The sequence below is a fragment of the Salmo trutta genome, chromosome 12, assembly GCF_901001165.1.
Source record: "Salmo trutta chromosome 12, fSalTru1.1, whole genome shotgun sequence".
NCBI lineage: Eukaryota > Metazoa > Chordata > Actinopteri > Salmoniformes > Salmonidae > Salmo > Salmo trutta.
In genome coordinates this window covers 55,943,789-55,952,066 of record NC_042968.1, presented here as the reverse complement: position 1 = coordinate 55,952,066, position 8,278 = coordinate 55,943,789, and positions in this window count along the sequence as shown.

Genomic DNA, 8,278 nt, shown 5'->3' with positions numbered 1-8,278 from the left:
AGTCCCAACACAAATCTATGGTTGCTAGAGACGCGACCCCATCGTTCTAAATGTTCCATTGCCTTGCTTGCTAGCTAGCCAACTACGGGTAATTTACTGTCATGTCAAAAAGTGCAACCAGAATAACAGCAAAGTAGCTGCATTTACATTTGTTTAAGCTGTTTTCTAGTGACATTTATTTGGATACATCCATAACAATAAGTTAATGAGGTGCGATTTCACCTGGCATAGAAAATGTGCTCACTCGTCAGGGCACTGTTGTTCAGAGGAGCTAGCCAACAACACAGCTACAGTAACATAAAATTAGCTGAGTTTCGTTTGACCTTTTTTCAATTGACATTTTTTTGTATATATGCCAAAAATTATGCCAGCTGAGTCATGATTTTCACTGGCTGAGAAACGCTGCCTGCCTGTCTGTCTCGTCCCGACTGGTTCATGACTATGGGACAGCAGGAGATCGAATTTGAATATTGAAACAATGTTGCAAATGTCGAAGAGACAGACAGCAAGGTTTATACAAATCTCCAATGTTGAAATCAAAATGTTAGTCTAAAATAAATGTGAGATAATGTCCAGATGCTTTTTATAGTGGAGATCAAGTTTATAAATTGTCTGGCTGGGTTGATGAGACAGTGGACTGCACAGTCAGATGGAACAGGCATTTTAACGTCATAGATTTAGCCGGTGGTAATTTGTGGAATAGACACTCTCTGGAATGCGGTTTTAACCAATCAGCATTCAGGATTAGACCCACCCGTAGTATAATCCCTTTTAGAACACAAATTACCCTGGCAACGGTCAACAACGACTGCTCCTCCAATTTACACGTAATTGTTGAGCGCCATTTTTTTCCACCTCTCTCATTTCTCTCTTTGCCTCCTCTCTCTTCCCCCTTTATCGAGATTCAGCTCGGTCACGTGAGAGTGTGTTCTCCCCGGCAGGCTTACTGTAGGCATTCACCAAAATGATGTAAAATTCAGACAGGATGCATCTTTAAAAGCACTGTTATCAATGTGCGTTTGTTTTCATTTCTTTTTCATGTCAAAGTAAAATTTTATTTCAAATTTTTTTATAACATTGTTTTGTACGTGACAGATTTTTTTCACAATGTGAAATTCATAGCAAAAAATAAACATAAGAGTTTTTCCTCTTGACTGTAATCACTTGCCTTGCCTGTCTTTATTTGCAATTGAGCGTTTATACACTGAGTATACAAAATACTACAAACACCTGCTCTTTCCATGGCATAGACTGACCAGTTTAATCTAGGTGAAAGCTATGATTCCTTATTGATATCACATTTTAAATCCACTTCAATCAGTGTAGATGAAGGGGAGGATACAGGTTAAAGAAAGATTTTAAGCCTCGAGACATTGAGACATTGTGTATGTGGGCCATTCAGAGGGTGAATGGGCAAGACAACAGATTTAAGTGCCTTTGAACGCGATATGGTAGTCGTTGGCAGGTGCACCGGTTTATGTCAACAACTGCAACGCTGCTGGGTTTTTCACGCTCAACAGTCTCCCATGTGTATCAAGAATGGTCCACCACCCAAAGGACATCCAGCCAACTTGACACAACTGTGGGAATCATTGGAGTCAACATGGGCCAGCATCCCTGTGGAACGCTTTCGACACCTTGTAGAGTCCATACCCTGACAAATTGAGGCTGTTTTGAGGGCAAAATGGGTTGCAACTCAATATTAGTGTTCCTAATGTTTGGTATTTGACTGTTTAACTATTTGGTGCACACACACAATAGCCTCTTTAAGATTGGTTTTAACACTATGGTTTTAGCTTAAACAAAAATCCAACATCTTTCCCAGGCTACACACTTAAAGCATATGAAGGTTTGGCATATAGGCTATCTATCATTCCTGAGGCACACTTCCCCCATGAACCTGCTGCAAATATTTTAGTATCACTCTTGAGTAGTATGAGGAAAAATACAATGCACTCATTCCATCAGCAGCACCATAGTGTTGGGTTATGAAGGCCTAGTGAGTTCATTACCGCGTTTCATATATTTAGGCAGCTTTACAGGGAATGTAGTTCACTTTAATTGTCCCGTGGTATTAAAGCCCAGTGTATTATCCATCCAGACAGCCTTTTGTTCTGTTGGAGGAGAGACTGAAATCATCCTATCTATGCCTCTGGCTTTCCGCTCTGCTCTCTCTCTCTGAGCTGGGCTCCCTGCAGTGCTGGGGCTGGATTGATGAGGTTAAAGAAGCAGGTCTCGGCACCGCTGCTCCTCTGTGATCGCAGCTGGTCACAGTGACGGAGAGGGAGAGAGAGGGAGAAAGGGAGGAGGATAGGGAGAGGGGAGGAACAAGGAAACTAAACACAACCCAGACACTTTCCCTTTTTCTGACGAGTCAGCTAGGCAACAGTAACCTTTATCTGATGAAAACTGTGGGGGCTGAGATAGAAGGAGATCGTGAAGAAAAAAAAGCCTCTATATCGCTTTCTTATTATCTCTTTCTCTCCGCATTCTCCCTCCCTCATCTCTCACTTCCTACTTCCTCCACTCAATCTTTCCACACGAGACAGTGCAGAGAATACAGTGCAGAACTGCTTGGCAACTGCCGACTCCATGTGTTTGACGTCTCTCTCTAACACATTTAGCATCCCATTAGTTTGCATACTGCAGAGCAGAGAGCACACAGCACAGCCCAGCTGCTCACTAAGACAGCGCACCAAATGCCACTATTCCCTATTTAGTGCACTACATTTGAGCAGAGCCCTATGGGGTTAGGGTTCTATTTGAGACTCAGCCTATCACTGCATTTCTCAAGCACTGTGGAGTCCAGCTTCTATGCTCTCCTTTCCTCTCCTCTCTGCTCCACTTAGCGTTTCTGTTTACATTCATTGTCTGAAACAACTCCTAATCAGTGATGGCAGGTTGAGAAAAACCAGTTTAACTGGCTCCGGTCCTGACCCTAAATGTAGACAAACACAACACACACAGCCTTTCACAGTAAAGTGACTGAAAGAAGCATACAAGTTTATAGGTTGGACATTCAGCTTCAAACAACAGTTTGTGATGCACAGCCATTTCTGCAGTGAATGTGTGAGATTATATGAGTTTTCCTCCCTCTTTCCTTTCCTCCTCATGGGACAGGGCACAAGCTGTTGCCAAGCTGTTGCCAAAGACCGACTCAAGATTGTTGCGGCCTTATGTCCCATTCAGGATGACGAGGACTAAGTAAGTACGTTTCTTCTCCCCCAGTGGCAATATTGCATAATAAGGATACACTGACTAGCACATGAGTTGATGTGTGGGTCTGTGTGTGAGGGACTGGGAGGCCCCTCTAGTGCCCCTCTGTGAATTAATATTCCCTTATTAATCAAGACAGGAAGTTGAATATCATTTCTAGCAGTAAATGGCTCCTATTTCCCTAAACATAACATACCAACGATGACTTGACCTCTAGTGATTACTACAGTAGGAAGTCTGTCCTCACCAAGTTCACTTCAAACCTCTGGTGTGTTTTGCTAATGGATGGATGAATGGATGGATGGAGGGAGGAAGAGGGAGTGAGAGAGAGACAGAGAGGGACAAACAGAGACAACAAGAGAGAGAGAGAGAGAGAGAGAGAGAGAGCAATTAAATATATTCAGACTAAGAACGACTGCATCTAAGTTATAACAGGGACAGAATGATTGCCTACCCAGGTACCCACTTACACACGGGCAGCGTGTATGACATGCCATCAGGCGATAAAAACAATGTCCCCGCATGTCACCATCGCCTGGCACACGTATAGCAGCTCTCTGATTCAGCCTTTACAGTTCACACACACACACACAAGCCCACCAGCATACACACACACGCACACACACGCAAACACGCACACGCACGCACACACACACACACACACACGCACACACACGCACACACACGCACGCACACGCACACACGCACACGCACACACACACACACACACACACACACACACACACACACGCACACGCACACACACACACACACACACACACACACACACACACACACACACACACACCTTTCCTCTGTGAAAGTAGAGTTGAAAAGAGAGAGGTGTCCTTTGAGTTTGCCAGCTCTAACTTCTATGTTACACAGCGTGGTCTCAGGGAAATTTGTATTAACCTGTACGTAAATCTGTGGCACCCCATTTAGTATTAGAGAAATGGGTTAAGTTTAGACTAAAGGTTAGCTAAAAGGCCTCAGTTGTCCCCGACACGACTCGAACACGCACATTTTGGATTGCTAGACGGTGGCGGATTACACCCCGACCAATGTACTTTTGTTTCTCTCTAAAGTAACTAGACCATTAGTAGGTATTATTCCACTGGGTGCAGATGTCAGTTTAACGTCTAGTTTTGATTTACATTTGGTTGAGTTGTCAAATAACGTGAATTCAATGTGAAAACAACAAAAAATGTCACGATTTAATTGGATTTGGTTAAAAGCTGGGTGAAAAAAAATGCCCTTATGTTGATGACTTTTTGCAAATCCAATCAGTTTTTCATGTTTATTCAACGCCATCACATAGATTTTTCTGGATGAAATGACATGGAAACAACATTGATTCAAACTGTTTTTGCCCAGTGGGATATGTCTTGGGGGTGCTCAGAAATATCTAAAGTACTGTATGTTTTCTATGGCTCTTAGGCCAGTCTATGTTACATCACAAATGAAAGACAGATAGATCTGCACAGAGACCAGGGAGCTTCAGGCAGACAGAAATCTGTAAACGTCAGATTGCAAAAGACTGTGTATACCTCTGGAGGGGCTGTAAGTGACAAAGTAAAACATTCTCTTCAAATGTTGGGGCCATTTTCATGTCGAATCTAGGGTCCCATTTAATTTCCAATTGTGCGACAGGGTTGCTGATCTGTGAGGGAGTTGGGAAATGGTCAATAGGATACAGTTTAATTATTAATGAGAGGAAACATAGCCCTCTCACACAGTATGTGGTTAGATGTACTGGTTTGAAAGGAGAATGTTGCTTTTTTACAACCAAATATAATAAAAAAAATCTAAATGCCCAGACAACTATTTTTGCAATGTCACTTGTTTTTTTTAAGCTTACCCCAACCAGTGATTCACTTCCTCATCCTTGTTATGCAGCATGGGGGCTCCTTTTAGAAACGTAAAAGCTGAACTTTATCCGCAATGTTATATTCCATTATGTTGCGACTCGAGCGATACATCTCTGTTAATTTTAGCAGTAGGCGACACGGATAATGAAACAGCGGAATTGGGGAATAAAGTTCGTAATGACACAATGCGGTTGCGGATAAAGTTTGCAATGACACAATTTCATGTGTACAAAATCTAAAGATCTGCATCACTATACTGAGGGTGTTTCCATTTTTAAAAGGACATAGGCCTTTTTGGGGTGTTGTTGGAGAATTTTTTTCTCGTTTTTTTTTTCTTCCAGAGCCCCTGTACTGCACAATGAGGATGAGGAAGTGAATTGTTGGAGTAAGTTTCTCAAAAACAAGTGAAATCTAAAAAAAAGTGTAAGGGCAGAGAAAGTAGCTCAGTAACAGACGCTGGACTGCAGCAGTAAAGGAGACGAGGGGCTCAGGGGTCTACTGTAGGTCTGGACCACACAAGAGTATCTTAACGCAGGTCGGGTTCTGTGTCTTTTTGTGTGTTGCTGGGTAGAGCGAAAATGAAGATTATCTTTGACTGTTATAAATGAGATTCAGAATCTGATTGCACATAGATTGCACTTCCCTTGCTGAAAGATTGCTGATTACTTCACCACAAGAGAAAATCTAGAGAGAAGAATATGAGTATAAGTGCTCTGTTTGTATCTGAAAGGTCCCAATCTTTCCATAGAGTGGGAGAGAGGAGATGGTTCTTTTGTCCCTTTGCAGCGTGATTGGAAATGGATATAATGAACCAGTCAGAACGCATTACAATTGATCTTCCCTCGCTTCCACATTCAGTCTCTCTCTCTCTCTCTCTCTCTCTCTCTCTCTCTCTCTCTCTCCATATCTTCTTGCTCTCTTCTCTCTCGCTCTCTGCACTCATTCTCTTTTAACTCCCTTCTTCCTCATCTTGTCCTCCTATCTTTGTCATTTTTTGCTCTATGTGTGCTATTCAGGGAGAGATCTGATTGGGTCGCCTTCCAAATGCAATCAGTGCCTGATTTCCTACTTGAACATCATCTGAAGTGATGTTCCATTAGAATGAGGACAGTCGTTAGTTACGCAGTGTAATTAATAGAACGCTGGGGATCAACAAACAACTACCTGCCCCTGCCTGTCTGCTCTGCCTCTATCCTCTCTCCTCTTCCAGATTGGACCTACAAAGACTTTTAAAACACCTTTCAAAGAAGCTTAAACCTAAAACTCTTTTGGAAAACAAAACACAAGCTCTTGGGGTTGTTGCTTATGTGAAGAGACCGGTGACTGTGTGTGCATCCCAAATGGCACCCTATTCCCTTTATAGCGCGCTACTTTTGACCAGGGCCCACACAGCACTGTATAGGGAATAGGGTGCCACTTGGGACATAGCATGGGTGAGTGTCAGGAGAAGGACAGGGGAAACAGAGCCTGGTGTCTCAGTCAGCTGCTCAGCTCCGCTTGGCTTATTAGTGTCAGAGTTGACACACCTCATCTGTGGGATAAAGCACCAGGACACTCCCTAATCCGTCCCTGTCTCATTCCAGACACCTCTCAGTGGGTTTACAGATGCTGACTGGACGTGACACCACAAACAATTTGGGTCACGATGTGATGCTCAATGCTATCTTTCAGACGTGAGTGTTAACAAAAGGGACAAAATTTGATGTTGGCGAATGGGGAGGGCGTAAAGTCTTGTCTGACTAATAAGACAATATTGCAACAGATTCTGGAGGCTTTTTTGGGGGAAGTAGCCTAGAGTCAGAATGGTCTGACTTTGCCCAATCACAGTATATGCATGTAGTACTTTGGCAAATTCCATAAATAAGATATTTCTGACAATGTCTTTAGATAGTTGTACAAGTTTACATTACTCTAGCTTAGGTTTGTGCCGTCACCTTCGAAAAAGCCTGTGAAAATGGCTGTTCATAGCAATGTCATCAGAAGCAATATGTTTTATTAGGGCGTTATATGGAGGAGCTCAAAAAAGCTCTGCTTTGTCCAACAACTACCTACCTTGCCGTGCAGCAAATCTTCCAGGTTCACGCCTAGAGGCTAATGATTTTATAAGGCTTTATCCTTGCGAAGGAATGAAACTCCCTATCCCATACTGATAAGAAAACTGACTGCTACTCTCTCTCTCTGTGAAGCACTGGGGCTGAGGTTCCATACCTTTGTGTAGCAGCCTAGCAACTCGTTGCCCGCTCACATTCCTCTGACAGCAGCAGATTTAAAAGCCTTCCTTCCCTTATACTTTGTGCTTGTAAATCCCAAATCCCCCCAATGCATGACCTCGTTGAATATACGATAAGGATTTTTCTATCAGACTCTTTCATGTAAGATAAAATGTGTTTAGGATCGTTAGAGCGTAATTACTAACGTCTTAAGTATTGCTTTTAGGGCCACTTAGCTTACCTCAACTCTCAGAGGCTTATCTCATGGATAGAGATGAAACATCACAGGGACTGCTTCATAAGGTGGATGTAGGCTGTGTCTTAAATGGCACCCCATTCCCTATATAGTGCACTACTTTTGACCAGGTCCCATAGGGGATAGGGTGCCGATTTGGGATGCGGATGTAATAACAGTGTGATACAGGTCTAAATCACTGCGGGCGGGCGGTGCAGCAGGCAGCCTCATAACATCTCTCTTTTAATCAGGCTCTCACTCAAAGCAAAGGCATTCGTCTGACCCTGCAATTTCTGCTGTTCTAAGGGTTTTTCGCTGGGGTGTGGTTAAGGTTGATGTTGGGATAAAGAGAGGGTGAGAGAGAGGAGGAGGGGCTGCTGAATTAGCTAGGTTGGTTCTTTATTCTTTTCACTTTAAAGTAGCAGAGTTTTGGTGAAGTCCGTTAAACAGTAAACATTATTCCCCAATTGAAGTGAGTTAATAGGGGGTGGAATCAAAACAATATATTACATCAGCCTTCTAATTACAACTAGGAATGTGCCAATGAATCTGTTGCCTGGCAGTTGAACAGTGCCTATTGGCTCTGGTCAGAAGTAGTGCACTATATATGGAATAGGGTGCCATTTCGGATATAGCCAGTGATCCTGCCTCCACTGTTATTATCTGCCCTTTTCAAACACACAGAGGTGAGGAAGCAGCACAATGAGGATGTCAATATTCAAATAAAATCAATGTTTGTTTGTCACATG